Below are 25,722 nucleotides of genomic sequence, written 5' to 3'. Positions count from 1 at the left end.
GCCTTAAGCTACCTGCCCACCTGGGCCTCCCAAAGTGCTGGGATTACAGGTGTGAGCCACCATGTCCAGCCAGACATTAAAATTAATCATGATAGGAATAGTTTGGACAGAATGCCATTAAGCTGGTAAGGTCAGTGTTTGAGGTAATGCAAAGGTCTTAGGACACTGCAGAGTAGTTTATAGCAATGTTTTGTAGCTTTCATTTTTCCTTGGGTGTTATCATCCTACATACATGTTTGAGAGGTTATATAGAAACTCCATTATTGAACTCCGAGAGGTGAGCTTAGCTAAATTTGAACTGGTAATGCTTTTCTGTTAAATCCTGATTGGATCAAAGTTCTTCATTCACGAAAAAGCCTAGGCACTTAAACTGTTCTCAGAGAACAGAGGTATATAGATGCCATTTGGAAGCTACTATAGCCATTGAGTGACCAGATCCTAGGTAGGTAATATTTAGTTAACTAGGTTTAAATGGACTGTGCCTTTAGTGAAGGCAAAAGATAAGGAAGGCTTGGTATCTTCCTGTAGGGAGCTTGCTCTTTAATGAAAAATGTTCACCAGTTGGAAGATCAGTACCTCCTGAAACAGGTTAGTAGCCCTCCGAGTCAACTGGTTGGAGATTGAGACTGGAAATCCACATTTCTTGTTACTGTCTTCAGGAAACCCCATTCACAACTGTATTATCCAAATTATAATCACCATATTCTTAGGGTTTGTGTCCAATTTCTGTCTTGGTTCTGATATGCCCAGCTTCCTGAAGGTACACATTCATGTTAGGTTTCTGTAAGGAATGGATGAAAAACCGATTCACCTTTTTTTGTTCCCTTTCATTTGTTCCTTGATAAGAAATCCTTCTGGAATCCTTATTACTGATCATAAGGCATATAAAAAAATTCTACCAACTACACAGTTGAGATTGTTGGATCACCAATTAGCAAAATTAAAGGAATCTAATATTTCTAGCTAAACAAATCTTTAATGGGAGATACATGAATTTGGATATTTTTTAAATGTGTTAACATTAGGGGCAGTATTTAGAAATAGTTGAGCACCTTAGAAACTAAAGAAATCTGAGGAACAAAGCTTGAACTTCTAAAATTTTATTTAAAATTCATGGTCTAAGACTATTTAAGACCAATGTGATTTGGTCACATTTTCTAATAAAATATGTGTGAGCCAACTGTAACTGTAATGTTTTAATATAAAACAAGTTAATAGTTCAGATGGTTCCAGGGCCTGGAGCTACTTACCTAACTAAAATGGCAGTTCCTTCAAACCTGCGACCTCCCCATTCGAGCTGTAAAAGTTCCTGCGGTTATGAGAGGGAAGCTGAAGATCTTTTCAGTTTCATTTTGGTTAAGATATTATACAAAATATACCTACCTTGAAGAAAGCATCTTACCTGCCTCCAAAGGCAGCATGAACCATTGGCAGAAAGGGACAGATTTTGGTTGTGGCAGAGATTTTTGACCCCAGAAGGCTTTTTGTCTGAGAAGTCAAGAAGCCTTAACTCCCAAGCATCTTATCAGTTTCCCAGCTCATGCCAGTTTGATTCTATCTGGCACTTAGAAACATGTGATAGGGTCATTTTATTCAATAAGTGCAATTCCAAAGGTTTGTGTTACAGAGGGGGATCTATGTCCATAAAATATATGCCCTTAAGAAGCTTGCAGCCTAACTGGGGAGCTGAGGAATGCTACTTATATTTAAAATTCTAAGTGTTGTTTTTAAATTGTCTACTCATACCCTTATATAAAAAAGAGTAAGCACCTCAAATATATTTTAAGGAGACAGCTGACAGTAAGAACTTTGGAGAAGTTATTTGAGTAAATCAAGCCAATCTTACAAAACATAGAGGTTTAACTAGATGACTTGGGGGCTTTTGTATCTTGAACTTTATAGAAAGGGGAAAAAGTTTATACGATCCTCAGTCCCATCCATGAAGTTAGCTACTCTGCATTTCATGGTCTGCCCTCTACTTTTTTTTTTTTTGAGACAGATTCTTGCTTTTTTTGTCTAGGCTGGAGTGCAATAGCATGATCTAGGCTCACTGCAACCTCTACCTCCTGGGTTCAAGTGATTCTCCTGCCTCAGCTTCCCAAGTAGCTGGGATTATAGGCATGAGCCACCACACTTAGCTAATTTTGTATATTTAGTAGAGATGGGTTTCACCATGTTGGTCAAGGTAGTCACGAACTCCAAACCTCAGGTGATCTGCCCACCTTATCCTCCCAAAATGCTGGGATTACAGGCGTGAGCCACTGCACCTAGCCCTGCCCCCTACTTTTAAGGTGAAGGACATATCATCAGGTTTAAGGAAAATCTGGATCTAGTAAAACACAGCTGTCCACAGATTCATACTAAAAATCCAGTGAAATCATTTGCAGTGAAAAACTTTAAAATCTAAATTAATGGCATAGTGATTATTATCTTATACTAATACTGTATACTGTGTATCAATATACTAGGCTTTATTAGTAAATGACAGAGTCAGGAGAAGATTGAAAATAATATACCTAATGGGATAACTGGACTACTTGCTGGGAGTCACCTGGAGATACTACCCAAAATGCAGTTTGGGTAGGTCAGGGTCAGGCACCCTGGAAGAGTGCTGATGGTAGTGTCATGAGTTTCCTTCTAAGTTTCCTTCTGTTCCCCTCCTTACCCACTATAAACCCAATCCTTAAAGCTACAGCTATTAACTCAAGAGTCAGAAGAAATATTCTTAGTTGCCCATATGATAAATATTGAAACAGGACTCTGTAAGGATGGTCTAGTTAGCCACAGGCATTAGACAGTGGCTTCCTGTGACATATCAGAGGGTGACTTCAGTTGTCTTCCAAAATGTGATTAGGGTCACCATTTAGATGATTTGACTGCCATTTGCTTGTACATTAAAGAAGGAAAACCAGGCAGAAGAACCTTACAAACGTTTTTAGTAAATGTTTATTTTTTGTATTCCTTAAAAACAAAACAAAAATTACAAGTTAAATACTAGTCCTTTGAAATACTGTACACCAAACAAGCCACCTTACTCATGCAGCAAGTTGGTCTATGTTCTCTTTACTTCTGTTTGCCAGATGATCCTTAACAGTTTCTGCAAACAGATTCCTCTTCAACAGATTATATGCAAGAGGTAAAAGCTGGCCAGCAACTTTATGAAAATACTGAAAAATAAAAATATAACATTAAGCAGAGAACATAGCAGATATCTTAATAAGTAGCAGAAAATATATTAAAAAGCACTTATTTAACAAAGGCTACTTCCAAAATCATTTTAGCTACAGCCTCAAGTGATTAGCGAACACAATTTAGGGACAGGCACCTGGCATTCAAAGAGGCCATCTTGCTGCTCCAGATGACTAATGGCATATCTTGAAAATTAAGAAAACCAAATTAAATCTGAGCTTCCTTATTCCCTCAGGTTTTATCAACTTTTTCTCACCCCAAACAATGCCCACAAATACTTTTTATTCTCTCTGGTGTATTCCCAGTCAAAAGTTTAAGCTTTCTTTTCCCTAATTAATTCTGTAAGAATAGCTATGCTGAAAGTGAGTTTTCAGATCATATTGCCGTTTATCCTCAAGTTCCTTCTCTCCCCCATCCCCAACATGTACCGCCTCCCAATCCCTGTTAAGAGTCACTGCCTTAGGCTTATCAAAAGATTTTAGATTACTGCTATTATCTACATATACCACCTTTTTGCTGATCATAATAAACATTTAGCCCTAACATGTGGTAAGTACTGTGCTAAACCTTTTTATAACTCATACACGTTATTTCATTCTCACAACAATCGAGTTTGCTATTCACTGGTTCACATCTTATGGCTCTACTTATTTATGGCTAGGGCCTCTCTAGGTCAAGTACTATTTGGACTGGTCAATGACTGTCATTCTGGCTGTTAAACATTTTGATTAGTTTTACTGATAACTATCTATGAGGTGGGCAAAGAAAAGTAGTATAATATGGTTTATAGCAGGGTTCTCAAAATGTACACCCCTGACCAGGAGCATCAACATCACTTGGTAACTTGTTGGAAATGCAAATTCTCAGGACCCACCCTAGAACTCAATCAAACTTGCGGAGGGTGGGGAGAGCGCCAGTGTGCGTTTGGACAAGCCTTCCCAGTGACGTTGATGAGTGCTAAAGCTGGAGCTACTGGTTTAGTTTTGCTCCTCTCTTGTGGTCTGTAGAGCAGCAGTGTGACTGTCACCTGGGAGGATGGCAGTCTCAGATCTCATCCCGGACCTACCGATAGAGTGCATTTTAACAGTGTCTGCAGGTGAGTCACATGCATTTTACAGTCTGGGAATTACTGCACTAATTTAGGCACTGACTCTGGAACCAGACTGCCTGTGTGAACCTGGGCAAGATGCTTTGCCTCTCTGTGACTTGGTTACAAAGCAGGTTAAATGAGAATTAAATGATCTGCGGATGGGTGTGCACTTGTGCACTTGTGCAGACATACCTTACAGGTAAAGAAACAGATACAAAGGTGTTGGAAAGCTTGCCCAATCTTACACACTGGGAAGACATGATTTACAGCCAGTCTGGCCCCAGAAACATGACATGCCCGCTACACCTTATTGCCTCTTTGACCTTCAGGCAACTATGGTTGAGTAAGCACTGGTTTAGGTATTCAGTAAAATTTTCTTATTTAATGAGCAATTAGTTAATGGTAAAACAGTATCTCTTATAAAGCTTAAATAATTTAAAGTGTATTTTTCATCTAAGAATTTAAGCACAATAACAAATATCCCCACCACAATGGAAACGAAATGGAGCCTAAGGTGTGTGCACACACCGCCATACCTAGCCCCAAACGTACACACACAGCAAAAAGGCATGTCCCTATAATGTGTCTAATAAGTAAATTCACTTTAATGTAAGCGTGAATGCAAATAATCTTGGTTATTCACCTTTGCCAGAATATAAGATGAATTTGAAACATTTTTTGGACATCTACTTTTTAAAAAATCACTTTAAAACCTTCATTTTGAAATACAAGCTGAATCCCTACCTTACCTCTGCTGGAATTTGGGGGTATAAATGTGCGTGTATTCACGTGTGGAGGTATGTTGCAAGGACAGGAGGGAGGTGTGGCAGTGGGTAGCAGGTGGAGGGTTTTTTTACTCACATGTGAGCCATAGCAAAAGAGGTCCATTCCCAATTCAAGCCCCATGCCATAATCACATTCATCATTAGCAAATTGCACAAAAGTCATCATTTCCTGAATGGGAGCAAAAGCTTTTAGTCTCTCCTCGTCACTTGCAGCCTCAACTATTGCCTTGCAAATTCTCTTGAGGTCAGCTGAAAGAAATCAACAATATAAAAGATTATCTACACAGCTAGAAAATGAATCAGTTGTCAAAGGTAAAAAGACTATAAAGAGGGTTTTTCCTCTTAAGACTTTTTATACTAGTATATTTTGTGCCACCTTAGGTAGTAATCTGCAGCACTTTAATTTAGAATGGCAATTTGGTAATTTTTCTACTTAGGATTCAAGCTTAAAAACAGGTTAACTAGCATTTCTTTGTTAGTGATTATTTCACAGGATTTAGTTCCAGTCATGACCTCGCCAGGCTGGAGTGCAGTGGCACAATCTTGGCTCACTGCAACCTCTGCCTTCCAGGTTCAAGCAATTCTCCTGCCTCAGCCTCCCAAGTAGCTGGGACTACAGGTGCATGCCACCACACCTGGCTAATTTCTGTATTTTCAGTAGAGACAGGGTTTCACCATGTTGGTCAGGATGGTCTCAGTCTCTTGACCTCATGAGCTGCTGCCTCAGCCTCCCAAAGTGCTGGGATTACAGGTGTGAGCCACCGCACCTGGCTACAGTCATGATTTTTTAAAAAGTCTATTCCATGAGTAGAGTTTACATAACTTTTCAGCAGACTAGTCCAGGAGCTGGCAAATTAGGCAGGCAACTCTTCTTACTTCGGATAGTAGTATGCACTCTACAGTCAGAAAACCAAGTATGAAAACCAGTGCCCTCAGCTGGCTGCGGTGGCTCACGCCTGTAATCCCAACACTTGGGGAGCCAAGGCAGGTAGATCACTTGAGGTCAGGAGTTCAAGACCAGCCTGATCAACATGGTTGAAACTCTCTCTACTAAAATTACAAAAATTAGCTGGGCGTGGTGGCGGGTACCTGTATTCCCAGCTACTCAGGAGGCTGAGGCAGGGGAATCGCTTGAACCCGGGAGGCAGAGGTTCCAGTGAGCTGAGACCCTGTCATTGCACTCCAGCCTGGTCGACAAGAGTGAAAAAAGAAGAGAGGAAAGATGAGAAAGAGGAGAAAGACGACAATGAGGAAAAAGACGACAAAGAGGAGAAAGAAAGAAAAGAAAGAAGAAAAGCGTTATTGTGAGAAGCTTCAAAGGGTTAAGAATAAACTTAGTTGTGATTTGCTCATCATTGTGACGTTAACAAACAGTCAATTATACCTCCTGGCAAACGACACTAAGCCAGGGCAAGAAGGTTAGGTCCTTCACTTTTATGTTTTGCTACACTTCAAAACTAATTAAATACAGAAGGATCTAATGGCTAGAATATTAGACTTGGATATAAAACCCCAGAACCACAACTACAGTAGGGTAACAGGCTTTACTCCCGGGCACTACAATGTAACATCCATCACCCCAAAAGTTTTAGAGACTGCCCATCTCTACAACAAATGTGTTCAACCTTTCCCAAAAGAGACAGTAATCATGCTTTTTAAGCTCTCTCTAAGGAGAGACATGAAGAGAAGATGACTTAGTGTAGAAGCAGAAGGCTGACCAGTAGCTAGGGCCCACACTGGTCCCATCAGAGACTAATTGCCTCTGGCTTCAAAGAGGAGATATGGGACAGATCAGCCTGTCTAAGAGAGATACAATGTGGGCTACACATTTTTTCCAGTATCCACATGAAAAAAGAAACAGGTGGGGCAGGAGGAGTAGTTAAAAAAAAAATAACAAAAAAACAGGTGAAATTAAGATATTTTATTTAATCCATATTTCCAAAGTAGTATTACATCAACATATAATAAATGTAACAAATATTTAATCCTATTTTAATTTACAAACTTAAACTAATTAAAATTATACAAAATTACAGGCCAGGTACAGTGGCTCACACCTATAATCCCAACACTTTGGGAAGCCGAGGTGGGTCGATCACATGAGCCCAGGAGTTCGAGACCAGCATGGGCAACAGAGTGAGACCCTGTCTCTGCAGCACAAAACAAAACAAAACAAAACAAAACAAAAAAAACACCAATTAGCCAGGCATGATGGTGCACACCTGTAGTCCCAGCTACTCGGGAGGCCGAGATAGGATAATTGCACCACTGTGCTCCATCCTGGGTGACAGAGTGAGACCCTGTCACGCACGCACACACAAAAATAAAATAAAAAATAAATAAATACAAGTTACAATTTTGTTGCAGTCGCCACATGTGAGGCACTCAGTGGTCATCACACTGGACAGCTCAGCCACATTCATCTTCCCTATGACACTCCTCTAAGAGGCAGGGGTACAGAGAAAACAGGTCCATATGAATAGCTGCCATCTAAGACATCTCTGTCTACTGGCTGGAGACGCTGCACAGTAAAGTTTGAGAAGAACTGCTTTAGAGAACTGGTTTAAATGCAGATGTCCAGGTCACAGCCCCAGAGACTGGTAACTACCAGGCTAGCTCTGTTCTGAAAAACAGGTGGCCAAATACGTGCGTTAGGCAGGAATACGTGGTTCCTTGAGAAGGTGCTAAGTTTGATTTCCCTTTAAGTTTTATCCTCCCAGAAGAGGATGATCAATAAAGGAATACCAGAAGGGCTGTTCACAATAAGGGAATGGAGACAAGGGGAAAAGAGTTGAGAAGCAATTTTAATTCTGGATGTTCAGTGCAGCAATAATTACGTTATGTGCAGTGGTCCATTTTGAAAGTGTTTTTATACTTATAGATGAAGTAGTTCAGGATCTTGGGCTTCTGAAAGCTAAATCATTTTTATATGCAGATGAAAAAATGTTCACAAAGAACCATAAAAACACACACAATTTCAATAATTACTGTTTTGCAAGTTGACTGTAACATCAAAGGTTCGGAAACAGTTCCCAGAAAGTAGACAACCGGTTAAAATTCTTTAAATTCTTAAAAATAATTACCAAATTTTGAGCACTGAGGCAAGCATTTTGCTAAGTATCTTAATACTTGTTTATGCCCCAAATTCCTTTATGAAGTGCATACGATTAACTTCATTTTTACAGATGAAAAAGACAAGGTTTCACAGGATTAAGTAATTTGTTCAAGGCCACACAGCTACAAACTTGGTTTTAATTCAGGAATGATGGACTCTAAAACCTAAGCTTACTCTTTATTACTAAGGTCTAGTGACCGTGTCACAAAAGGTATGTGGACATACCTTCTTCCAATATAAGCAAAACCTTCCTCCACATGCATTACCATATATGCACGTGTTTACATATGAAATATGTTACCATCTGTTTCAGGGAGCTCTCTGTCCCCGACATCATTTTCATCTACTGGAACAACCAAGCCTGCACAATCAAAGGTCTTTGTCACAACCCACATTAAAGAAAAGAATAAAATGTAATCATGGTAAACAGACATTAAAAAAAAAACCAAATACATAACCCTCAACATTTCTGCTCAAATGTAACATTCAATGACATTTTATTTCAGTAAATTTGGACTCTAGGGTAAAAATTTAACAGTTTTTTTCTCAAAAATTAGCTAAAAGTCAAGCACTTGAAGTAATCACAGAACAGTGAAATAATTGGCTTTAATTGTGCCAGTCACTTGGAAGTCTGCATCCTGATTTGTTAAAGAAGAACTCAATACATCCTAGAAGGCAAGCCAAAATATCAGTTTCCTCTAAGGTCAAAGTACCTTCTTGGTAGAAAGCACAGAGGAACCTGGGTCTAAAAGAAAAAGAGTAAGAAACAGTTTTTGTCAGCAAGAAGACATGATAGGACAGGACTCCTCTCATCCATCCTGCCAAATTCAGACCCCCCTATTTTTACCTGGAACAGTTAGGCTTGTTTGCAAACTTCCCAAAAGTAGGGCAGCTTCTAGGTTTGTGGTGTCCTTTATGGAGGCAAATCACATAACCAGTGAGCTTTCATTAAGTGGTAGTCTTCAAAGACAAAAACAGGCCCAACTACAACTACCACCATAACCCTTCCAGTTTCCATTCTCCCTGTAGCTCATGTTAGTGGCATTATTTTTAGGTCTTTCCTTAGCGAAACATTTGTACAAATATTCCACTTCTTTTTGCAATTCAGTGAAAAGTTTCCAAGGCAGAGGAAGGACACAACCCAAAAACCAAACTCCAGTTTTAAAGGCCTCTCACCTAAGTCTCTATATCGTAAAGCTTTTTTCTCTCTCATCTTCCTATTCTCCCAGTCTCTTGCTTTTTTCATTATCCTTTATTAAGCTGCCAGAAAGGGTAGATTATTCAAAGGAAGTTATCAGAGAACTGCTTACCACTTGGGAAAAAAATGAAGTAATTGTCTTCTATCTTAATCTATCGAGATAATCTGCAGCTAGATTTCAGAATTAAATGTAAAAATAAAACCATAAAACTACTAGAAGGTAAATTTAAAAAAATAATTTTGTGATAGAGAAGAGTTAACTATATAAAAACAAAAAGTCTATCCGGTGAAATCAAGTACACAAGACTAACTGATAAAATATATCTGTAAAATGTAACAGTAGATAAAAATTAATGTCTTTAAACTATAAGAGAGTCTAACCAAGGAAAAGACTAACATCCAAATTAGAACACATGTAAGAAAAAGACTAATTCTAACCCTGATAGAGAAATGGGCAGAGTTCAGGCAGTTAAAAAAAAAAAAATACAATGGCCAACAGAGAAGTGAAAAGTATTTAACGTCCTTTATAATTAAAGAAATTTTAATTAAAACAGTGCAAAATTTTACACCTACCAGCATGGAAAAAACTAAAAAGACTAAAGAAAACCCCACAAAATGAGAAACAAGCAAAGAAAAACTATAAACACACATATACACACATACACACACACGAACTACTTTGGACCTGGCAATACTATGTCTAGGAATTTCTTCTAAAAAAATAACCAGATAAGTAAGAGACTAAAGGTATAAAAGGATATCTATGGCAGGACTGTATTTGTGAAAAATCTTAAGCAACCCAGACTTTGAACACCTAAGCACAGTATTCTGCAGCCACTCAAAATTATGAGGTAGATCTTAAATTGGCAATATGAAATGATAAACATACCATATTCATAAGTGTAAAAAGCAGGACATAAAGCAGTAATAATGAAAGAAAAAGATAGCAGTGCTATAGTTGCCAACTCAGGCTGCCCAACACACAGTAAGAATGACGGTATATGTTCAGATTTTTCACGGATGATTACCTGTACTAATTGTCCATAAAGAGGTATCAATTAAGAAGTCAACAGAATCATAATTTTATTAAGAAATTAAGAAGAATAAGATTACAAATTTAGAAAAACCGTATGGGGTGGGTGGCATCCTGAAGCATCGGATCACAGGTGGATGGAGTGCCACACCATCATTTTAAGCATCATTTAACCAATGTTCCTTATGAAGAAATCTAGGTACGGAAAAGGTGAAGTGGCAGAGAGCCAGTTAGTAAGAAGATGGGGTGGAAAGAATGCTAAATATGGAAAATATGAAGTTGGGTTTTACATGTGTCATTTAAGATTTTGGACAAGACACAAAACCTCTATAACCTTCAATTTACTCATCTATAAAACAGGATAATTCCAACTTTGCAGATTTGTTGTAGGGAGTCAAATGATATAACTCATAAAGACTCTGCATTCCAAAGTACACTCTAAGTTACTGTCAGTATAAAAACACTGATTTCTAGTGTGCTGCACAGTGCTGTATCATACTAGAATGGATATATTCTTACACTCACACAGAAGAACAAAGCCACTAACTCACATATACTAGTGGAATTGAATTCTTCAGTAGAAAAATATGAATTCAATGAAGCGCTCACAAAAACAATAAAAGAACGACCTTACATATAACAGAAAAGGGTTTGAAAGCATAATCATCAACAGGGGAGGGTTAAAAACATGATTGTCTTGTAAGTTCTTTTTTGTCTTTGTTTTTACCAGCTGTTTTGTATAAAAAACAAATACTAAAATGAAACTTCATGGGGGAGGGGTCTAGGACAAAAATATCTAAGAAATTTCAAACTCAATCATATCTTATTTATGGGGAAGAATTAAAATCTCCTCTGAAATAAAGTATAGCTTGTGGTAGAAAAATAAAAAAAGACTGATTAAATAATTTGCTAACAGCTATTATGTGTATGGATGCTCAGACTTTAGTCAAAACAAATTAGGAATACATTAACTAGGTTACAACTACTCTTCCTCCCAGTCACAAAGTGGGAGAAGCTTCCTACGATAACTAGAAAGGTGAAGAGCAATATAAAACCTTAATTTTTAAAATGCCATGTTGTAATGGGTTTCATTAAAATGTACGTTTTAAGGAACTTTCCAGTCTATAGGACTAAAGAGTGCCTAGAACTTATCAGAATATCACCCTTGAAGCTGAATCAAGATCAGAGAAGGAACTAAAGTAGGATTTAATGCCTAAGTACACTAAGGTACTTCATTACCAGTGCTAGTTTATTAAGGAATAACAAGTTCTCCATTTAACTAGAACATTCAGATGAACCAGCAAGAACAGACAAACAGTGAGACGCTGGAGGAGACTGGGGAGCCCTCATTCCAGTGACAAGTGTTATTTTTCCCCCAGAGGCCAGAAGAACAAACTCCTACAGAATTCTCATTTACTCCAAAGCAGAAATCTTCCAGCTTGTCATTAACTTAATCTGAAATCTATAGCTGAAAACTAAAAGAATCCAACACTAAGAAGTATTTGCTCCTTTACAAAATTCTCCCCTTACACTGCAGACATTAGGAGAGATGCAAAAGGAAGTGATGAGATCAATAAGGAAAAAGGAAGAAGCATTGCTGATATAAATATTTACTGAAGAAAACGTACCTATGTAAATTTCATTATGTACAAAGCAGCTTTCACTTAACGTTATGAAGTGATTAACTGATAAAACAAGATTAAAAGAGTGGTAAATACCGGCATGAGTTACTCAACCACAGCAGTGATATCACCAGTGATGCAATTCAACCAGTGTACCAACCCAAAGGAGCCATCTGACCCCCATTTCACTGCCATCCTCCTGGCACCCCTAAGGGACAGCATCCAGCTCTTAAGATAGGGCTAGAGAAGAGAAGGGCAGGGTAGAGATGGGAAGGATTCAAGAGGGGAAAAAAATCTGCTAAATAGCAAAACAGAGGCCAACAGACTGAAGTCATACTTTCTTTTTTTTTTTTTTTTTTTTTTTGAGACAAAGTCTTGCTCTGTTGCCCAGGCTAGGGTGGAGTGGCCGGATCTCAGCTCACTGCAAGCTCTGCCTCCCGGGTTCACGCCATTCTCCTGCCTCAGCCTCCCAAGTAGCTGGGACTACAGGTGCCCGCCACCTCGCCCGGCTAGCTTTTTGTATTTTTAGTAGAGACGGGGTTTCACCGTGTTAGCCAGGATGGTCTCGATCTCCTGACCTCGTGATCTGCCCGTCTTGGCCTCCCAAAGTACTGGGATTACAGGCTTGAGCCACCACGCCCGGCCATACTTTCTTATCTCTCTGTTTCATCTTCATGGTTCTCCGTTCCAGGGAGTACCCCAGTTCTCTGGCTGTTTCTGTGAGTTTTTCATCTGTTTTTCAAGAGATTGGTTTTCTTTTCATCTGTTACTTCTTTATGTTTTTTTTCATCAAAAGTAATCTGAAAAAGAAGTAAAAGTCCTCATTATGTTGCAGGCCACTATACTAAGTACAAAGACCGTTGGAAGTTGAGCCAACTTAAAAATGTCAAATTCCATGAAAGAATAAGTCCACAGAATACTTACCAACACTTTTCTCAAGATCCCTAGTAGTTTTCTTCAAATACGAGAAAAGCAATATTAATAAAAACTGCCAGTCACAGAAAGAGAAAACATGATTCAAATTTATATCAGCACTCTAATGTCTGCAATAAAGATATAACGAATAGTTACAAAACTGAGATTAATCAAATTTTAAGTTGTATTACTTGATACTAAGATATGGCATACTACTTCGGAGAAGTCTGACCTAACAGAAAAAAAAGTAGACATCAAAAAAAATTTTCAGGGGCCAGGCGTGGTGGCTTACGCCTGTAACTCCAGCACTTTGGGAGGCTGAAGTGGGCGGATCACTCAAGGTCAGGAGTTTGAGACCAACCTGGGCAACATGGTGAAACCCTGTCTTCACTAAAAATACAAAAATTAGCCGGGTGTGGTGGCATGTGCCTGTATTCACAGCTACTCAGGAGGCTGAGGCATGAGAATCGCTTGAATCTGGAAGGTGGGGGTTGCAGTGAGCTGAAATTGTGTCACTGCACTCCAGCCTAAGACTGTCTCAAAAAACAAAAAAATGAAATTTTTTTTTTTTTTTGAGACAGAGTTTTGCTCTTGTTGCCCAGGCTGGAGTGCAATGGCAGGGTCTCAGCTTACTGCACCCTCTGCCTCCCTGGTTCAAGTGATTCTCCTGCCTCAGCCTCCCGAGTAGCTGGGATTATAGGTGCATGCCACCATGCTCAGCTAATTTTTGTATTTTTAGTAGAGACAGAGTTTCACTATGTTGGCTGGGCTGGTATTGAACTCCTGACCTCAGGTGATCTGCCCACCTCGGCCTCCCAAAGTGCTGGGATTACAGGCATGAACCACTGCACCTGGCCTTTTTTTTTTCATTTTTAAAGAAACAGAGGACACTGTTACAATAAGGTCAACAGATTTTTTTTTTTTAATGTTGAAATTTGTGTTAAGAAAAATTTAGAACACGTAAAAGGAAAGCAAAGCTACTTTATAAGCTTATACAAAAGAATAATCCAAAGTAGTTTTCAAAAGTATGTAAATATACAGCATGCTAATGCCACTTATGGAAATAATTTTATATTTTATCACAAACGGTTAAGATTTTTGCCATCAATGTAAAAGGTCAGGAGTAAAGTGAAGAGCGGGAAGGGGTGCCAGACTCCCAGGAAGAAAGGTGCAGGGAGTAACAACTCCTAGGAAGAAACTCACTTTCATTCACTGCCGGCATCTGAGAGTTTGTAGTACTCCCTACAACACTGTTATCAAAGGGCTTAGAACATTTATAGTGGGTGCTAGTCTTAGCTTCATCTTATTTATCAGGAAAAAAAAAAAAGGGCAAAGAAGATAATCAACTTACCCAAGTTCAGAGAGCTAGTGGATTAAACCAGTAGAGTTACCAGTACAGCTGGTAGATTAAAGTGCCACACACTATTCACAATAGCAAAGACTTGGAACCAACCCAAATGTCCATCAATGATAGACTGGATTAAGAAACTGTGGCACATATTACTATGCAGCCATAAGAAAAGGATGAGTTCATATCCTTTGCAGGAACATGGATGAAGCTGGAAACCATCACTCTGAGCAAACTATCACAAGGACAGAAAACCAAACACTGCATGTTCTCACTCATAGGTGGGAAGTGAACAATGAGGTCACTTGGACACAGGGCAGAGAACATCACACACTGGGGCCTGTCAGGCAGTAGGGGGCTGGGGGAGGGATAGCATCAGGAGAAATACCTAATGTAAATGATGAGTTGATGGGTGCAGCAAACCAGCATGGCACATGTATACCTATGTATCAAACCTGCACATTCTGCACATGTGCCCTAGAACTTAAAGTATAATAATAAAAATAAAGTGTCACAGAAACCCAAGCCACCAAAATCTAACTTCTGATTACAGCACACAGTTACACTAAATCTTACCTTCAATTATTACCAGCTGTATGTCTAGAGGATATGTTTATATCAATCATAAAATGCAAATTTGATGTCAGTCCTATGTGAATCAATGTTTACAGTCTTCCTCAACACTCTGGCATGGCATATATCCATTCAAGTACCCTGTGCCATGTATTTCCACACTTTCACACACATACTGCTCCCTTACCTAAAACATCCTTCTTCCCATTCTTTCTAGTAAGTTCTTAGGCATCCATCAAAGCCCACATAAAATATCCTCTTTTACGTCCGCCACTATTGAAGGTACTTGGTAGCTGCCTTCCCATACATATGACATTGTCATGAACTATCTCTAAGTTTTTGTCTCTACCGAAACCTACTCTAACACTTTCCTGTGTGATGCTTAAAGATAAGCTGCAATGTGCAACTGAAGCCATAACCATGAACATGAACATTTTGTGCTGTGACTTTAAACCCATTAGAATGTATTTAACACAAACGAATTTGTACCTATGCATGTTATATGGCATCATGCAATAGCCCTTTGGAAATAGTGGTTCACTAAGTTATACAGATGGAAGTGTTGAAACTTACATATCAAATTCACTCCATTACATAACATTGTGAAAAAAAAGCGATTGAGCTCAGTAGTATAACAAGTTTCTCAATCTAATTTTTATTTGAAACCTGGAATTTTATCACTGGCAAAAAATATAGTCAGTCAGTTGTTTTCTTTGGTTCATTTGGGAGAATTACTGCCAGTATCTACACCCAAATAACCAGAGTTTGTCAATGAGTCACTCTTTCCAAAAGTGGGGAAAAGTTCATCTCAAAACTCAATCACACAAGGGCTTTTTCTCCCCCTTGAGACAAACCACAGTACTTCAGTATGAGAAATGCTGTCTATGTATTTCCTATTTCATCACAGAATGTTAAAGAGATGTACTCAATGGCAGACATCTAATACATGTATACTCCATCACTGACTTTTCTCAGGGACAGGGTCTTGCTATGTTGCTCAGGATAAACTTGAACTCCTGGGCTCAAGCAATGCTCCCACCTCAACATTCCGAGTAGCTACCATGTCTGGCTCCATCACAAACATTCTTAAATACATTCGCATGTTACTGCTGTGAAGAATGCTATGACTGCTGCTACTCCTGTGGCACTATCTTGATTCCTGCCAAGGTGACAACAGTATTATCCACCATTACCTTTGTGCCATTGGTGCAAAAATAACATTTTATTATCACAAATAGTTTTGACCCTAAGGGTCCCTGACCCAAGGTCAAAACTATTTACCTCAGCTATTTTAGGAAAAAAATAAGGCAGAAGGAAAAAAAAAAATTCCTAATTTTGTTGTTCAAGGATATTTAAAAATTATGTTTACTTCCATATGCATTAGACAGTATGAAATGGAATCATTCTACACTGTTGTTATTTGCCCACTTCATAACAAATTCAACAAATCAATACCAAGGTATTATAGTATATGGATAGTTTATATTTACCTAATTTTCTCTATTGCTGGATATGTTGTTGCCAATTTTTCATTTGATAAACAATCTGTAATAAACACACATATTTCTGTACCGGTCCAAAATCCCTTTAATAAATAGCCAGAAGTGAAATTGCTAAGTTAAGGGTATAAATGTGTTCTTCACACAGTACCTGGCAATGTCACCTATCAAGAAATCTTAGAATATGGTTTTTTAAACATTTTTCAAACTGCTTTCTACAAAAGTTTTACCAATTAACACATCAGTAAGGGTTCTTATACCCTAACCATCATTGGTTATAACCATTCTTTAACCTTTAAAAAAAACTTTGCTGGCTTAGTTTGCATTTCTTTAGTCACTATTAAATCTTGCAGACACAAGATTTAGTAACAACTAAAGACAATAAAAATGTGTTGATCAAAGGTATGCCTTGAAAGACCTTATTCAGTCTGCCATAAAAATAAATTTTAAAATATATAAAGAAATCAAGTGTTCTGATTAGCTGATTTAAGGAGGTGGTACCCAAAAAACTAAAACCGTTATAATACTTAGAAGTACTAAAATAGGCCGGGCGCGGTGGCTCAAGCCTGTAATCCCAGCACTTTGGGAGGCCGAGACAGGCGGATCACGAGGTCAGGAGATCGAGACCATCCTGGCTAACATGGTGAAACCCCGTCTCTACTAAAAAATACAAAAAACTAGCCGGGCGAGGTGGCGGGCGCCTGTAGTCCCAGCTACTCGGGAGGCTGAGGCAGGAGAATGGCATAAACCCGGGAGGCAGAGCTTGCAGTGAGCTGAGATCCAGCCACTGCACTCCAGCCTGGGCGACAGAGCGAGACTCCGTCTCAAAAAAAAAAAAAAAGAAGAAGTACTAAAATAGTTATATCTCAAGTAACTTTTTACCCCTGTTTTTGAGATGAATTATTGGAGGTAGTTCCTCAAATACTCACTTTCTGATCTTCACCTAAATTATAAATATTATCGCCCATGCATTTTTTTTTCTTTTTCATTGTCTGTGTTCTCCAATTAGCTTAAAAAAAAAAAAAAAAAGATACCAGAAGAGTCTTGGGTTATGTTAGATGACCACCACTATGTTATCTTTCTTTTTAAAAAAGATTCAAACATGACTAATAATACAAATGAAAAGTTAGGCTTGTTTTTTAAAAAGAGACAGTCTCACTATGTTGCCCAGCCTGAAAAAATTAGGTGTTTCTACATGCCAAGGTATTTATAGAATTAATATTTATGGAGCATCTACTATGGGGCAGATACTGTGCACAAAACAAACCCTCTGCCCGCGTGGAACTTACATGCTAGTGCAAGACACAGACAATAACCAAGAAAACAAGAGTTTCTAATAAAGAAGGCACCAATTTAAATTGAATGATAAATCCGAAGAGTTTAAAAGAAGTTATAAATTACAAATACCAAGCAACATTTTATAGGAAACTGAGAGGTATTAGAAAAGAAAGAACATTTTTGGATGTCTACAATGTAGTTGCCCTGTAGATACACCAGTATGTACGTAGCACAGTCTAGTGGTTGTACTAGGTTGATTTAGTTTGAATTTGCTTTACTGTAAATTTATATTATCAAATCACAGGGAACAAAAGCCCTTTAAAGAGATAGTACTAAAAGAGGTCAAATGAAACATAATTTACTTGTATTTGAAGTGATAAAGTTTGCTTTCTTCATTACAATGCAAACTACACAGCTGCTGACAAATGAAATTGTTTCAAGTCACGTCTGTGGCTGACATAGCATAGACTGGATCACTCAGCTCTATTCCAATCCCTTCCTCATGAAAGTTTGTTGCATTTTCCATACTACTCTTCAGCCCAGGCTCCACATGGGACCTAGCTTCTTCCAAACAGCTGCAATAGTTTGAAGTCTCAGAGGCAGAAGAGATAACAGGTGGAGGCTGTGCTTCCACGATCTCCATCAGTAAGCACAGCTGGAGAGGCATCTGATAGTTCTGCAGCAGCTGTAGCTGAGATCCCAGCACCTGGTGCTTAGCTCTGTGGGGGCTGAGAGGCAACGGGTAAGGCATCCATTTACCTGGCACAGGTTATACCCAAGATAACATGGTCCTAGAGCCACCCACTGTGGCAGCAGTTCTTGATTTCCCAGCTTCCTGATGGTGGTGGTGGCAGAGACATAAAATCCACTGTGAACCACACAACTGTCATTCCTGGAAGCTCAGCCTGCCCCCTCAGCCATTCCAAGGATTTTATGAGCGTCTCTTTTTACTTTTAAACCTGTTTGAAGTATACACAAGTAATGAACTCTTAACAAGTGTTTAAAAGCAGATGTCTAAAAAAAACTTTTGATTTTGCCATGGAACATCTGAGGTCGAGTATTAAGCAAAATAGTTACATAAAAGGTGTATTTTTTGGTGAAGAGCGACAAAATAACAGTGCAGATAAGACTACCTGCAAAAGTCATGGAAATTATCTCTAGAAATCTACAGTTATAGGCTTGCCTCAAACATGCTTTGTTTTGTTTTTTGGAGATGGAGTCTCACTCTGTCGCTCAGGCTGGAGTGCAGTGGCACAATCTCGGCTCACTGCGACCTCCGCCTCCTGTGTTCAAGCGATTCTCTTATCTCAGCCTCCTGAGTAGCTGGGATTACAGGCATGTGCCACCATGCCCCTGGCTAATTTTTTATTTTTAGTAGAGATGGGGTTTCCCCATGTTGGCCAGGCTGGTCTCGAAGTTCAGACCTTAGCAATGCACCCACCTTGGTCTCCCAAAGTGGTGGTATTACAGGTGTGAGTCACTGTGCCCAGCCCCGCAAACCCGCTTTGTAATGGACTAATACAGCATAAAAATTGTAAACTTATATAAACCTCAGAGAAATTGAGATAAAATATTCTTACTTGACTGCAGCAAATACATTATCTCCATTTGGAACGATTATACAATTTTTCTTTGCTTCATTTATACCAACATATACAAGAAGTTCATCAGGAGAATCCCTGTTTAAGCAAAAGACATTAAATAGCTGCCCATAATTTATATTATCAGTGGAATTTTAGGTCTACAGACAATTTACCCCTATTTTTTTCCCTCTTTTAAAGGCCTCTTTTATAAGGGCATTTTTTTAAATTGAAACAAATTTATCGTTTTAAGCTCCAAGTTTCTTAGGAACATCTATGATAAATCTTGACTACATTAAACCTTTCCATTTGAATTATACACAAGTAATGAACTCTTAACAAGTGTTTAAAATCAGATGTATCATTTATATGATAAATACTTGGCTACAGTATAATTCAATTCCTAGCGCAATGTGCATTCTACTGTACTAGTACGTCTTCCTGGACACGTTTCTTCTATTACCTTACATTTAATCTTCACTTTAAAGGATAGCATCTCTACTGGTACAAGCGGACAAGGTATTTTCCTCCTGGAGTTTCTCTATTTCTTAACCTTCTAGGTATCTTGTATGCATTCATTTAATGCTCATAATATTCCTATCAGATATGTACAAGTATTTATCCCTATTGTTACAAGACAGGAAGTTGAGTCACAGAAAGTCACAGTCACTAATGATACAGGATCACACAGATAATAAACAAGAGGACCAGTGTGACTCCAGAGATCACTCTTAGCTCCCAGTTGCCACTCTGGCACCAGGAAGCACATAGCTTTTTAAGCACAAGTCACAAGAGCTGCTCTAAATTATCTTTCTTGGGCCAAAAGAGTTCTTCTGAACCCAAAAGAGAAAAAAGTTTACAAGGAAAGGAAGAACCAGTGAGATTAACCCTAAAGAGTTTACCCATCCTAGGGAAGGTTAAAATGGTAACAGCAAGAACAAGAGATGGCTCACATATCCACCAATAGGGGAAAATGTGCCTTTCACCTTGGGTGAGGCTAATGAATAACTATTTATCCTCATTAGCAGGACAGCAGCTGTATTTTAGAGGCAAAGAAAAGATCCTTTACCTGAAATACCCAATGTGGTACTGAGTTTATCTCCAATAATAATGGTTTGGAACTCAGGAGGATCATAGTAAAACTTCCAATGAAGGTTAAAATTCGAGTCTGTTGATTTTTTCTTCATTTTATGTTTTCCAGCAAGGATATCATAAGGACCAACTAACTGAAGTCAAAGGCTTGCAGAAAGTGGATCTATAAAGCAAATAAATTCAGACAATACTTTCTGCAGACAGATAGGAAATAATGCTTTTAGTGAGTAAACTATTTCTAAGCAATTATCTTAAAAAAGTTTCTAAAGTAAAAGAAAATCTTGAGTTATGTGTGAAGATGTCAGTTACAAACCTTCAATGGAAAAGAAGTCAGAGTAACAGAAAAGTGGCATTTACATTTAGGATTTCCTCTGAAATTTACCACTGTATTAACTTAACGTCTCAAACAGTCCTGTTGTTTCTTATTTTAGCCAAAGCAAGACTGGTTTGTATTCCTACAGGCCGGTTACCAGACTGCAATTAGCCCCAACTACTTGTAGTACACACAGATTAAGGGAGAGAAAGATAGCAAAAATGTGTGGATTAAGAATAGGAAAAAACAAGCCAGGCACGGTGGCTCATACCTGTAATCCCAGCACTTTGGGAGGGTGAGGCGGGCTGATCACGTGAGGTCAGGAGTTTGAGAACAGCCTGGTCAACATGGCAAAACCCCGTCTCTACTAAAAATACAAAAATTAGCCAGGTGTGCTGGCTCACGCCTGTAATCCCAGCTACTTGGGAGGCTGAGGTACAAGAATCATTTGAACCCAGGAGGCAGAAGTTGCAGTGAAATGAGATCATGCCATTGCACTCCAGCCTGGGTGACAGGGTGAGACTTTGTCTCCAAAAAAAAAAAAAAAAAAAGTAAAAAACACTTCTTATCCCCCTTTCCTCTACCTCAGCTAGCACACCAGATTCCCTTGACTCTTTGACAATCTATTTGGCCAACCCTAACCCTAGATGATTCCATATGCCTTCTCTATTCACAGATCACAGTCAGTACTACTAAACCACAAAGACATGAAGTCTGTGCAATGTACAATGTATAACTTCAAATGGGTCCTTGCTACTTCCAAGAGGAAGGGGAGAACTCTAGGCAGGACCCAGTTTTATAAGGAGGCAAGGATGAAGAAAGCAAAAAAATTCCTGTAAGAGGTAATAACGTGAATAGAAGCATGGAGATAATTGGACAGGAAAAACTGTTCAGCTCAAGTGGAGCTTAGGAGAGAATACAGTAATTTTTACAGCAACAAGAAAACTAAAACCATCCATCTCATTAGTCAAAGATAACACAGTTAATAGTCTAGTATACAGTAACAAATTTCCATACTCTCCACTCCCATGAACAGATACAAATATGTAACAAACTGAGATGGATTGTTTTGTAATCTGCTTTTGTCCTCCATCCTGACCCACTTAAATTTTCCAAATATTTTCCATGCTATTCAGTGTTATTTTACATGATTTTTAATAGGGCATGATACTGCATTATAAAGAGGTAACCATCTATTCTCTTACTGATGGACATTTACTATTTCTTTTTTCTGTTCTAAAAATGTTTCAGTGAACATCTTTGCTAATGTTTGTACACAGACATGACTTTTTAAAGAAACTGCTACACAGTTCTGATCTATTGGCAAAATTCAGAATATGTATAAATATACATTTCCATCAATAATGTAAGACAGTGCTTACTAGTTAAAAAATTTAAACCGTGCAAAAGGTATATAGTGCAAAGTAATGACCACAGCCCATTAAGAGTTTCTTTCTCCTTTCAGAGACAAAGTAAGCAAATAGAAAAGTATACAGGGATATATGTGTACTCCCCCTCCCCCTTTAAAAAATACTAATGGTAGCATACTCTATAGACTGTTCTTTTTCACTTAACATATTTCAGGCATGATAGTTTATTATTTCCTAAAAATCTGCCTCATTCTTTTAAAAAAAATTAAGATCTACTGAATATATGTGTTATTGGTAGGCATTTAAGCCATTTCCCATTTTTTTGTTTAAATATCCTCAAACATACTTCTTAGTTTATCTAATCCATAAGACAAGTTCTTGGAAGCAGAACTGTTAAATCATATTCAAAGTCCTGCAACATAATGAAAGTACTTACTTTCCTTCACATTCCCCCAGAACGTGATGAAATTTACCTTTGCCAATAAAATAGGTGACAGTGGCATTACTATAGCATTAATCTATATTTCTTACTATATTTTCTCTTACTAGAAACATCTTGGAAAATATTCCTTTTCTATGAACTGTTAATATTCTTGGTTAGGTTTTTTTAAAAAATTATTTTATATTATATATATATACACATATATATATACACACACATATATATATACACATATATATATATACACACACATATATATATACACACATATATATATATATATTTTTTTTTTTTTTGAGACAGGGTCTAGCTCTGTTGCCGGGGCTGGAGTGCAGTGGCACAATCTCGGCTTACTGCAGCCTTCACCTCCCGGGTTCAAGTGATGATTGTGCCTCATCCTCCCAAGTAGCTGGGACTACAGGCGTGTGCCACCACACACAGCTAAATTTTGTATGTTTAGTAGAGACAGGGTTTCATCGTGTTGCCCAGGATGTCTCGAACTCCTGACTTCAAGTGATCTGCCTGCCTCAGCCTCCTGAAGTGTTGGGATTACAGGTGTGAGCCACCATGCCTGGCCAATTATATTTTTTAGAGACAGGGTCTTGTTCTGTCACTGAGGCTGGTGTGATCATAGCTCATTGCAACTTTGAACTACTAGGCTCAATGAAGGATTCCCCCCATCTCAGTCTCCCAAGTAGCTAGGACTATAGGCACATGCAACCATGCCTAGTTTATTTTATTTATTTTATTTATTTTTATTTTTTTGTAGAGAAGAGGTCTTGCTGTGTTGAGGTCTCCTGGTCTCAGGCAATCCTTCTGCCTCAACTGGGATTACAGAGTGTGAGCCACCACACCCATCCCATTTCCTATTACATTACTTTTTCCATTTATACAAGAATGATTCTGGAGCAACTCACCAGCTGGTTTTTCAGAATCAAGTTCTTCACAGGACTTCCAGAAGTGAAAGAAATCTTCAGGTAAAGAGAGCTTATAATGATTTTCTACTTCTTTTCGAAGGTCATTGGAGACATCAGCTTCACAGAATTTACTTTTCTTCATATCCAACTGTTTTTTCACACTGAAAATTGGCACACAAAACTTCCATTCTCCAAATTGTCTTTAGTAATTTCAGTAACTCTCCTGGCACCACAGCAGATTCTCAACCACTTCATTATGTTGCTTCTCCAACTGCAAATATAGAACAGTAGGAACATATGAAATCCTGAGCTATCCTGTCTTGTTTTTATAACTGTCTTCGGTCCGACTTTCAAAGACTGGCTCCAACTGAAGATGTCAGAAAAGGCTTAATCTGCCTTGCTAAAAGGCAGTTTTGCTTAATGGTTAGGTTGCCTGGGTTGACTCCGGACCCTACCTATTTCCAGCTGATTTCCAACCTTAGGCAAGTTACTTAAACTCTGTGCCTTGTTTTCTCATCTGCAAAAAGGGCATACAGTACCTCTATCATAGGATTGTTACAAGGAATAAGTTATTGTATGTAAAAATACACAGAACAGTCCTGGCACATAATATGCAAATGCTGGCCACTATGGTTATAGTCTCTATCTTGCCTTCATTTCCGGTATTGTATTTCTAGTTAAGCACCTCAGGTCACCAAAGCAGTTCTTCACTAAACCTTCAGAGAGAATTTTTTCAGCTGTCTTAACTCACACACTAGTTCAGCATCTCCATATCCCTAACAACTAGAATTTAGGAGAGCTGTACCCTTCAGAGGCTGCTTTTCTCCTTTACCCTGGTATTCCTAGAATGCATGACCCAATATGAAGAATGCCTATACACATGGCCCTTTACTAGTTCATTAAGCCCTCCAAGAATGTCTCACCCTGTCTGATTTATAACACTGCCAGACTAAGTCTTCTAAAACTTTAGCTATCACAATGGAGGTTCTTTCCTGTCTGATTCCCCTTATTGCTACTGTAGTGGTTACATAACTTCCGAAATCGCAGTAAAGTATGAGATAATGCACATAATTTTTCCCCTTCCTTCTCATAGTGCTTTTATGATCAGGTCCCTCTTGCTTTCTCATTTCCCTGGCTCCGACCAAGCCGAACGCTCCGCTATGCTCAAACATCTACACTTTTACGTCTCAGACTCTTACTTCTCTGCCTTCAAAACCCATTTTCAAAGAGTTGTCTTAAAAGTCTTCTTTAACACCCCCTGGGACTTGTTAAATCCTCCTTCAGTGTTTCCACAGCACTTTCTACACACCAGCGTTATAATCCCAAACAAAAAAGTCACAGTAGACTGCATATTCGCTTGTGCCCCCCTCTTCCCCATGCCGGAGACTCTACACAGAGCAGGGGCAGGCGGGTTGACCCCGAATCCGCAGCGTCCCGCACAATGTCTAGAATGTAATCGGTTCCCCATCAATCTGGTTGGGCGATTGAATGAACCGCCGGCTGGCTTAATCCGTTTCCCCAGGAAATGCGCCAAGAGGAGCTGGGCAGAAGACGCAGAGGCGCTACTTTCCTTGTCCAAACCCCTGCAGGGCGCGAAACAGCGGCCCTGGGCAGGGTCCCCGCAGCAAACCGCAGCCCCCAGACACACAGCAAGCTTAATAATCACTAGATAAATGAAACGCGCTGCCTCCTGGCTGTCACCCAAAGCGCCCCGCGCAGCCCGCACAGCCTTTCCGGCAGTACCTGCGGTCCCTCCCCGCCGGGCCTGCGCTTCCCGCCACCGCCGACCATTCTGCAGCTGCAGCGCCAGCAGAATTCCCCGATACGCGGCCGCTTCCGAGCGCCCCCAACTGCTTCCGGGTTCAAAAGCCTCCAATCCGAATCTCAGCGCCGCCAGGGCGCGCCAATTTAGGGAAAAGGCTCCGCCCATTCCCCGCCCCCTGAGTCCTGGCGCCGGGCGCATTGAGGCCCCGCCCACTCCCCTAATATACGCGGGAAAGGAGTGTCTTCTGTCCGCGTAGTCTGTATCTAGGCTTTAAGGAGCATCTGCCAGGGTCACTCCAGAGACCCCCACAGACTACTGAATCTGAATCCGTTAGGGTGGTCCAACCTTCCTCTTCAGGTGTCTACTAGAGGCAAGGTTGGATGTATGTGGCTACCCTCAATACAGCCCTTTCCTTGTTTTTTCTTCATTTATGTTTACTTAAAATATTAGTCCTTTTCTCCTTCTCCTCCATCCCTCTCTCTCCCCTACTTTACAGTTATTGGCTTACACTAATTCAATCCCGATTATCTCCAAGAAGGAAATCAATGTCTGTCTCTGTCTTCGTACCGTCGTCTTCTTGGTACAATTTGGAATGTTT

The 25,722-nt window shown here is 39.2% G+C and overlaps 1 pseudogene; it reads right to left on the bottom strand.

Moving 5' to 3' along the window:
- Positions 1-2,935: 2,935 nt before the first annotated feature.
- Positions 2,936-25,262, bottom strand: LOC117083080 (annotated as a pseudogene).
- Between the last annotated feature and the right edge of the window lie 460 nt (positions 25,263-25,722).

The sequence above is a fragment of the Trachypithecus francoisi genome, unplaced genomic scaffold (assembly GCF_009764315.1).
Source record: "Trachypithecus francoisi isolate TF-2019V2 unplaced genomic scaffold, Tfra_2.0 Contig00288, whole genome shotgun sequence".
Lineage (NCBI taxonomy): Eukaryota > Metazoa > Chordata > Mammalia > Primates > Cercopithecidae > Trachypithecus > Trachypithecus francoisi.
Note: the sequence above shows the minus strand (reverse complement) of the source record. Positions and strands in the feature narration are given on the sequence as shown.